Raw genomic sequence first — 9986 nt, 5'->3', positions numbered from 1 at the left:
GTGAAGTCCCTGTCGGTAGGGTTATGGAGGCGCCATACGTCCGTAAGGTGAAGGGAAACTATTAATTGCGCCAGGGGACCCGGGGCCAGAGGGGCCGAACACTTGCGTCTATGTTGTGTCAGAGACTTGTCTAAGAGTGGGTCCATGAGGGCATTAAAGTCCCCCCCTATGAGATGCGGAGCTTGGGGATACTTGAGAAGATGTGCGGAGAGGTCTCTATAGAAGGACTGGTCTGGGACGTTGGGAGCGTACACGTTCGTCAGCAGTATTTCCCTGTCATTAATTTTTAAATGAGCGGAGACATAGCGTCCGTTAGAGTCAGCGGTAACGGATAGGACGTCACAGGAGAGCCGTTTATGAATAAGTATTAAAACACCTGCTTTGCGACCTAGGGCGGCCGAACCCACCACCGTGCCAACCCACAACTTCCGCATCCGGAGGAAGTCGTCGGAGGAGAGACGGGACTCCTGCAACAAGGCAATGTCAGTCTTGAGCCTTTTAAGATGTCTTAAAACTTTCATCCGTTTGATCGGGGACCTTAGACCCCTGACATTCCATGACAGAATCCTCATGGAGGGTCAGGGGGGAGGGGGTGTGTAGCTGATATTGGGGTACCCGTGTAGGCAAGTGCGTCAGGCAGGGCAGCATAAAGGAAGATGAGAGCTGTAGGGAAGTAATGGTAATAGGGCGACATGGGACACTTGATAGGAACCGTCCCCGTCCTCGGGGCCGTAGGCAAAGGTGAGAGAAGAGGTATAAAGGAGAGGGTTAGGGGTAGTGGGAGAAGGATAAACAAGAGGATAAACAAAAAAGCATAAAGCATGGACCTCACTTTTTTCCGAATGCTGCGACCATATCCACCGGCGAGGCCCTAGGTGCGGACCCATGCAGGTCTGGCACCGCCCCATCCCCGGCCCCCAGAAGTAAGGGGGGAGGGGGGGTGGTAGTTTGGGCTCCCCAAAAACATGGCCCGTATGCGGATAACGTAATGCCAAAAGCAGACACAGTGCAGCATCTAGGAAACCCAGACTTGGAGCCAAAGATGACAAGATAGAACATTTCAAACCATGATAACTATAACCATCTGAAAAACATCAATACATCATATGTATGCATATAAACAGTAAGAGCAATAAAGATGAGGGTGGGACCACCACATGGCCCCCAGGATGAACCTGGGGGGACATATGACAGGAGAGATAAACAGTGCAAGAGGGTGATACTTTACGTGATCCCAACTAGCGCCCTCAGAGGAGGAGGGAAACACACGCAGGGGTCCAGGACTCAACGGTTCGGGAGGAAACGGCTGCCGCCGATAACGTCCGAGTACTTTTGCCTCTTGGGGGATTCCTTGCGAGGGCTCCGTGGGACCAGGGCGCGCTGGGTTGGAGGGGTTTTAGATGAAAAGTTGTCCGATCCACCTGGAGAGAGCGAGCGAAAGCTTCCGCCTCCGAGGGATCCTGGAAAGATAATTGTTCGCCAGAGGGTGCGCGTAGCCGAAGTGTCGCCGGGTATGCCAACATGAATTTGATTTGATTTAGCTATGATCGGACGCGGCGAGGTTCTGTCAGAGGAGTGAATCCCCATGCGGTGAGCCCTTTCAACCACGCAGATGCCTTGCAGACCCAGCGCCTCCGGGATCCGTTTGGAGCAAAGGTCCGGGATGGATGATGGCGGCACGGATTCCGGAATTCCAATAAAGCGGAGGTTACTCCTGCGCGCTCTATTCTCCAAGTCCTCCACCTTTTGCAGCAAAAACTGGTTGGTTTTGTCCTGGGTTATTTCGAAATTATGGGAGCTGTATATCTCCTCTTCTATGCTGGCCACCCGAGTTTCCACCTCATTCAGCCTATGAGATTGAACAGCAAGCTGCTTTTTGATGTCCTGCATACCAGCTGCTACAGCTGACTGAACTGCTGCAGATATAGTGGGAGAGAGAAGGGCCACCACAGTCTGGGCAATGCGGTCCGACTGTGGGTCCCCCAGGGATGGCAGTTCTGGGGATGGAGGAGCCGTTATGTCCATTCGTGAGGCCTCCGCCGCGGGGAGGGCCCGAGACTGGGGCCTCGATTTGCGGCTGGCCCGGCGGGACGCGCGGGCTGCTTTTTTCCAAAAATTTATCCATTGCGGCAATATGGATGGTCCTGGGGGTTGCCCGGAGGTGGGGGAGCCGGATGCAGACTCTTATAGGTCAATTTAGCAGAGTTTTTAGGCCGATTTCGGGTCCGACCGTGGGAGCCGAGGGAGACCGCTCCTACCTCATTAGGCGCAGGAACCGGAAGTGTCCAGCACCATCTTGATTAGTAAGTGTCATATCTGCAGCAGTTTTCCAATGCATTCACTTTAATTAGGCACTATGGGGTTGATTTTCTAAAGGCAAATAGATTGTGCGCTTTGGAATGCATACTAGCACATTATGACATTATTTAGCCTTTACTACAGCTTTAGGCATAGGCATATTATTATCTCAATCTTTGGTTTTAATAAGTGCACAAGCTTTGAAGGAGAGCTAAATTATCACGGATGCATGTACCTTACATATTAATTAAGGATTTTAAATTCTTGAAGTTAAATTGGAGTTGACCTTTTCTCAGAATGATTTAATACAAGAATCACTATAAAACGGATTGCACAGAGGAAACTTTATTAAGCAAACTGTATAATTGGATTAGGCAAAATTTCAGAAAGCACATTAAATGCAAGAGTTTCACAAAGAAATACATCTACAGAAAGACAAAATGTATTCTGGTCATTTAGTAGATCTCTATGAAATATCACTTTATATGACTTAATTATAATGCTATTTTTATCAATCAGCAGAGAAGAAATTTGAGTTCAGAAAGCCAAACAGTTTAAGAACATAAACATTTGCTCCATAGCTCTTAGACATATTCCTGTGTGTTCTGCAAGAGAAAAAAAAAGCCAATGAACAGAACTTTTACCAGCAATAATATTCATGGATTACAAAACAACATTTTCATATCTAATAACAATTACAGTTTCCTTTGTGGTGATATTCAAACAATGCAACCTAATTCCTGTTATACGAAAGAGTTTTTCTGCTTTAAAAATCCTTTCTTGAACTTCATAATTCATTAGTTATTAGTTACGAGCATAAATCTGCTTATACATCTCAATCTTAGGCTTTAACTCCTTAACCACCACAAAATTTGGTCATACACTGAGCACATATTAGATGGTTCCTAATGAACCAAACAAAATTCGATCTCTGGGTGTCCCTGTTGTCACCACCTCACACAATATACTTTGATTTAAAAACCAAGGGAACTGGGGGGGGGGGGGGGGGTAGGGAATTGTTCGCTCAGCAGCACCTACATCCAATCAGATGGCACTGGCTGTCACAATAAAATGGCCAAAATGGGAGAATTGTCCATCCACACTGTTTAGCTTGGATGGAGGAGTTTGTTAAATGGATTTCTTGGGTGTATATAGCCAGGTAAAGTGGGATTAACTTCAGTACCCTGTCATTTGGCTCCCACCCCCCTTTTTATTATTATGGTGTGTGTACAGATGGGCAAAATGGCTCTCCCCAGCCTTTGGGCTCTACTACAGCCCTTAAAACACATCTGCGCATGTGCAAGATATTTCCCACTCATGTGCAATCACAGCAACATTTTGAAACTTCCAGAACAGCAATCTATTTGCATGCAGGGGACATGGGAGATGTGTTACAGGACTTGATTGAGAATCTCTGAAGAGAGGTGTGTGTGTGTGTGTGTGTGGGGGGGGGGGGGGGGGGTGGATGTTAACATCTACAGTGCCTTGCAAAAGTATTCAGCCCCCTTTAACTTTGCGACCCTTTGCCACATTTCAGGCTTCAAACATAAAGATATAAAGTCATTTTTTGTGAAGAATCAACAACAAGTGGGACACAATCATGAAGTGGAACGAAACTCTCTCCAGAAGTTCATTGAGGATCTCTGAATGATCCAATTTTGACCTAAATGACTTATGATGATAAATAGAATCCACCTGTGTGTAATCAAGTCTCCGTATAAATGCAACTGCACTGTGATAGTCTCAGAGGTCCATTTAAAGCGCAGAGAGCATCATGAAGATGAAGGAACACACCAGGCAGGTCCGAGATACTGTTGTGGAGAATTTTAGAGCCGGATTTGGATACAAAAAGATTTCCCAAGCTTTAAACATCTCAATGAGCACTGTGCAAGCGATAATACTGAAATGGAAAGAGTATCAGACCACTGCAAATCTACGAAGACCTGGCTGTCCCTCTAAACTTTCAGCTCATACAAGGAGAAGACTGATCAGAGATGCAGCCAAGAGGCCCATGATCACTCTGGATGAACTGCAGAGATCTACAGCTGAGGTGGGAGGCTCTGTCCATAGGACAACAATCAGTCGTATACTGCACAAATCTGGACTTTATGGAAGAGTGGCAAGAAGAAAGCCATTTCTTAAAGATATCCATAAAAGTGTTGTTTAAAGTTTGCCACAAGCCACCTGGGAGACACACCAAACATGTGGAAGAAGGTGCTCTGGTCAGATGAAACCAAAATCGAACTTTTTGGCAACAATGCAAAACGTTATGTTTGCCGTAAAAGCAACACCGCTCATCACCCTGAACACACCATCCCCACTGTCAAACATGGTGGTGGCAGCATCATGGTTTGGGCCTGCTTTTCTTCAGCAGGGACAGGGAAGATGGTTAAAATTGATGGGAAGATGGATGGAGCCAAATACAGGACCATTCTGGAAGAAAACCTGATGGAGTCTGCAAAAGACCTGAGACTGGGACGGAGATTTGTCTTCCAACAAGACAATGATCCAAAACATAAAGCAAAATCTACAATGGAATGGTTCACAAATAAACATATCCAGGTGTTAGAATGGCCAAGTCAAAGTCCAGACCTGAATCCAATCGAGAATCTGTGGAAATAACTAAAAACTGCTGTTCACAAACTCTCTCCATCCAACCTCACTAAGCTCGAGCTGTTTTGCAAGGAGGAATGGGCAAAAATTTCAGTCTCTTGATGTGCAAAACTTATAGAGACATACCCCAAGCGACTTACAGCTGTAATCGCAGCAAAAGGTGGCACTACAAAGTATTAACTTAAGGGGGCTGAATAATTTTGCACGCCCAATTTTTCAGTTTTTTATTTGTTAAAAAAGTTTAAAATAACCAATAAATTTCATTCCACTTCATGATTGTGTCCCACTTGTTGTTGATTCCTCACAAAAAATTACAGTTTTGTATCTTTATGTTTGAAGCCTGAAATGTGGCAAAAGGTCGCAAAGTTCAAGGGGGGCTGAATACTTTCGCAAGGCACTGTATATCTACTCTAAATCTATAAAGCAAAATTAAATGAGTATTCAAATGTGACAGAGGGAAGGGGGGCTGTTTAGGGTGAAGGTGTCATGTACCTGGGTGTCCTTGAAGTGGGAGGTTCCCTGTTTCATAGCTTGCAGTCTTCTCTGTTGTGCCACAAAGAAGCTCTGGAGTTTTTGCAGTGATTTTCCAGCCTGATGCTTTACTTTTGGACTCACTAGCTCCACCTGCTGCCAGCTGTGAACAATGTACAATTTATCCAGCATTTAAATAGCAGCACTTCCTGTTCCTCAATGCCCATTTGTTTGGAATATCTTCCTGGGTGTGTTGTTTGCTCTTTTACTGACTATCGTGTATGAACTTTTGCCTGTATTCTTGACCCCTCTTCAGCCTGCCGAATCTGTACTTCACCGCCAGTTTGTGTATGACTTCTGCCTGCCTGCCTGACCATTCTTTGGATTACGTTTGGATACCGCTTTGCCTGATTTTTTGCCAGCCTGATCTCTGACTACGTTTTCGCCTGAATCCTCAGCACTCAAGCTCCACTTCGGACTTTACCTAACAGGTACCTAACAGAAGGTCCCCTTTAAGTTACAAAATGAAAGCAAAAACGCCAAGTCTCGTTTATTCATGAAAAACTGCCAATCCATATGTCAAATTTATCTGACCCAACCCTTGGAGAGAAAGAATTATTCCAATACTTACATTTAAGGCTTCTGAACTGTATTAGTTTTACACAGGTGTAACTTTTTTCACAAGCAGGTCAATCTGCAAAATAGCAATGGGTTTTTTCAGTACCACTATACTAGTAGAAAGACTGTTGAACACTTTATAAAACAAATAATTTCTAATTAAGAATTTCAGAACTTGCTAATAGTTAAAACAAAGATCAGCCACTTTTATGGACATAAGAGAGTTCCATTTACTGATTTGCACAAGTGCCAAATAAACCAGGTATAAAGCCGCAATTAGCTATTTAATGTACTGTACTGCATATGGCCTTAATAATAGGTTTTAGATTCCACTTCTCATATATCCAGTTGTCTAGGCTTTAGTGTACATTGAAAGATAAAAATAACACAATAGTCTGTTACACATTGATTTGATGGCCTACCATAGTTTTCAGAGAGGGATTCTATGTCTTAAGGGTGCAGAACACTATTAGATCCAAAAGAATCGGGTAAAAAAAGTAAAAAAAAAAAGTAAAAAAAGTTCTTTAGTGCCACTCGATTTATAGTAGCTTACTACCAGCTGTTAATTCTCTGTGTGCAGGATCACTGAGTTTCACATTAAAAACTGCACTTTATTGTCTCCCAGTAACACAAATAATAAAGCGTTGAACCTCTGCTCAGTGCCTTTTTGCTAGTATCAGATCCCATGTAACTGTGGGGTTGATTTACTAAAACTGGAGAGGTCAAAATCTGGTGCAGCTGTGCATGGTAGCCAATCAGCTTCCAGGGTTTTCTCTCAAAGCCTAATGCCCCGTACACACGTGCAGATTGTCGGCCGAAAAGATTCGGCCGACGACCGATCAGCCGATTGTAGGCTTGTTAGAATGATGCTTCCGACAGCCGACAGCGCACTTTCGGCCGAACAGAATCTGTCGTGCAAGCATTAAAATTTTTGTATGCCGACACTTGAACGGCCGATTGTTCGCCAGTCAGTACAGATTTCGGCCGACAGACAGCAGATTTGCAAGACTGGGCATGCTCAGAAAAGAAAAAACACAGGGAAAGTTAACCATCACATGACATCACTTCTGCAGTCGGCTGTTGTTGGCCGACAAAATTCGTGTGCAGTCACTTGCACTTTTCAACAGACACGACAGCCCTCGGACAAAAGACGGCCGATCGTTCGGCCGACGATCGGTACGTGTGTACGAGGCATTACTGAACAAGCTGAAATTAGAAGCTGATTGGCTACAATACAGAGCTGCACCAGATTTTGAACTCTCCAGTATTAGCAAATTAACCCTGTATGTCTAAATACAAAAATGAAATATACAAAAAGCACACAATATTATTTAAAAAAAAAAAAGAAAAGAAAAAGAAAAACAAGCAAATATATGATCTATGTTTAAACAAGATCATAGTTTTCAAATTCAGTTGACTATCACTATATGTCTTTCCAATTTTCCAATGCATGCTAAAAAGTCTATGATTTCATGCTGTAAAAGATTTTTTTTTTTTTTTTGAAAATATTTTTTTTTATTAAAGAGTTAAGTCAAACAAACAAAACACGTAGCAGTTCAATGTAACAAGTACATGGCAGTACAACAAGTGCATGGCAATCATCAACGTCATTTACACAGTATAAGAAATGATTAATCTTCAATCTTTGGACCAAAAGTCCCAATACTTATTGAATTTATGTAGCTGCGAATTATTAATGGCTATAGATCTTTCAAACTGATAGACAGTTAGTACGTAACAGTGAGATCACTTCAGTCAAGTTAGGCACGTCTGTGGACTTCCACCTCCTCAAAATTAGTGTTCTCGTGGCTAGTAGGACATGCGATGTCCATGGTCTGTACACTAGAGGGAGGGTATCCATACCTAGGTGCAGGATGGCCAGAGCTGGATTGGGTGTTATTATACAACCTGTGTATTTCGCTATATAGCTGAACACTTGGTTCCACAGGCTAGTAAGAGACGGGCAGGACCACATCACATGAAAAATTGTACCTACACAGGAGCATTCTCTCCAGCAGAGTTGGGAGTATTTGTTAGAGAAACCCGCTAACCTGTATGGTGTGTAGTACCATCTATGGGTGATTTTAAGTGTCATCTCCCAGTGATTAGCGCAATGAGTATGTCTATTTGCTTCTGACAATGCACGTTTCCATCGGGATACCGAGAAACACTCCCTGAGATCTCTATCCCACTTGAACATGGTCATTGTTTTGAAGAAGTCACCAGTATTTAGAATGGCATGGTAAAAGTTAAACAGTTTTGGTGTATTTTTGGGGGCTGCCATAAGCAGCTCCCACACTTTCCCCTCCACGTTAATGTGCTGGACTGGGTGTTGTCTCATGAAGTGATGTATACGGTAAATTTGGAAAAAACTGGAGCGCGGTATTTGGTATTGCGTCTGAATCTGGTCAGGGGGCATGAGGGAGGATTGTCTGTATAGGTGCTGAATAGTCGCGATATTCCCCTGGGTAGTGACACTCACAGGGAGGTCAGGCAGATATATGTGTAGGATTGAGGATGGAATATTTTCGGTAGGAAGAAGGGCACAGTCCTTGTCAGGCCCGATGACCTTGCGCCAGGCCTTTATGGAGGCCTGCATGGTGGGGGAGAAGGAGGAGAGGTTCCAAGGGAGCCACGCATCCCCCAGAAGTAAGTCCCTAAGGTTCTCGGTGGGGGCTATGTTGGTTTCCAAGTCTACCCAAAGGGGGGCATCTACTGTGTGGAACCAGTTGCGGGTTTGTGCTAGTACAGTGGCCCAATAGTATCCTTGAATATTGGGAACCGCAGCTCCTCCATGGCATCTTTTGGCGGTCAGGACAGAGGCAGAACAACGGGCCCTTTTCCCCTCCCATATGTATTTTTGCATATGAGAAGTGAATTTAGCTAAGCATGTTGCTGGATAGTGAATGGGAAGGGCCCTAAACAGGTATAAAAGTTGAGGGAGCAAAAACATCTTATATGCGGCTACTCTTCCATGCCATGATAAGTACAGAGGTTGCATATGTGTGGTTTCCGTGTCTAATTTGTGGAGAAGCCTAGTCACGTTAACTGTGAGGAGTTTTGTGGGATCGGCTGGGAGGTCAATACCTAGGTAGTGGATTTTGTCCGTGGACCAAGGGATGGGGACCAGAGATGCGAGTAGAGTTTGCGTCTGACGCGCAACTCCAAGGTTCAGGACCGTGGACTTGGACGCGTTGAGTTTATAGTATGAGATATTGTGGAATTGTTGTAAAATCGTGTACGCAGCTGGGAGGGATTTAGATGGTTCTGTTAGCATGAGGATGATGTCATCCGCGAATAATGTGATTTTGTGGTGGTATGAGGGGTAAGAAAAGCCAATGATTTGAGGATGTGAACGGATAGTTTCGGCGAGGGGTTCTATTAGTAAGTTAAAAATCGTGGGGGAGAGGGGGCACCCTTGCCTCGTGCCGTTAGTGATGGGAAAACTTTTGGACACTATCCCTGACGTGTACACATGGGCTGAGGGAGAGGAGTATAGGGCTAGTATAGCGGAAAGGATAGGGCCAGAAAAACCAAATTTTTGTAACGTGTGTTCCATGTAACCCCAGTGTACCCTATCAAATGCCTTTTCGGCATCCAACGTTAGGAGGACAGCAGGTATCTTGCGTCGTTGTGCTAGGTGGAGAATATTTACCATTCGTCTCATGGCGTCGGATGTCTGGCGACCAGGCGTAAAGCCCATTTGGTCCTTGGCTATCAATGAGGGGAGAAACTTTTGAATACGTTTGGATAGGATTCTCGCGTAAATTTTAGCGTCCGAATTTAGTAAAGAGATGGGTCGAAAATTCGCTGGGGTGGTTGGGTCCTTGCCGGGCTTCGGGAGGGTGACTACGTGTGCACTCAGAATGTCAGGGGGAAGACTAGCATCAGTCATAGCTTTGTTAAAGACCTCTGTCAGCGTGGGACCTATATGGGGAAGGAATAGCTGGTAATATTCGTTGGGGAGACCGTCAGGCCCTGGTGAC

The 9986-nt window shown here is 44.6% G+C and overlaps 1 long non-coding RNA gene across 1 annotated transcript in view; it reads right to left on the bottom strand.

Moving 5' to 3' along the window:
- Positions 1-2806: 2806 nt before the first annotated feature.
- LOC309555076 overlaps positions 2807-9986 on the bottom strand; it is a 34528-nt gene continuing 27348 nt past the window's right edge. Inside the window, exons 4-5 of the long non-coding RNA XR_014225249.1 lie at positions 6014-6076; positions 2807-2903 (exon numbers count right to left, since the gene is read on the bottom strand). This is a non-coding gene — a long non-coding RNA (uncharacterized lncRNA). The remainder of the gene's footprint in view (positions 2904-6013; positions 6077-9986) is intronic.

Source organism: Pelophylax lessonae (assembly GCF_965119305.1).
Source record: "Pelophylax lessonae genome assembly, chromosome: 4".
In the NCBI taxonomy this organism is placed as follows: Eukaryota; Metazoa; Chordata; class Amphibia; order Anura; family Ranidae; genus Pelophylax; species Pelophylax lessonae.
This window is presented reverse-complemented; position numbering and strand designations above follow the sequence as displayed.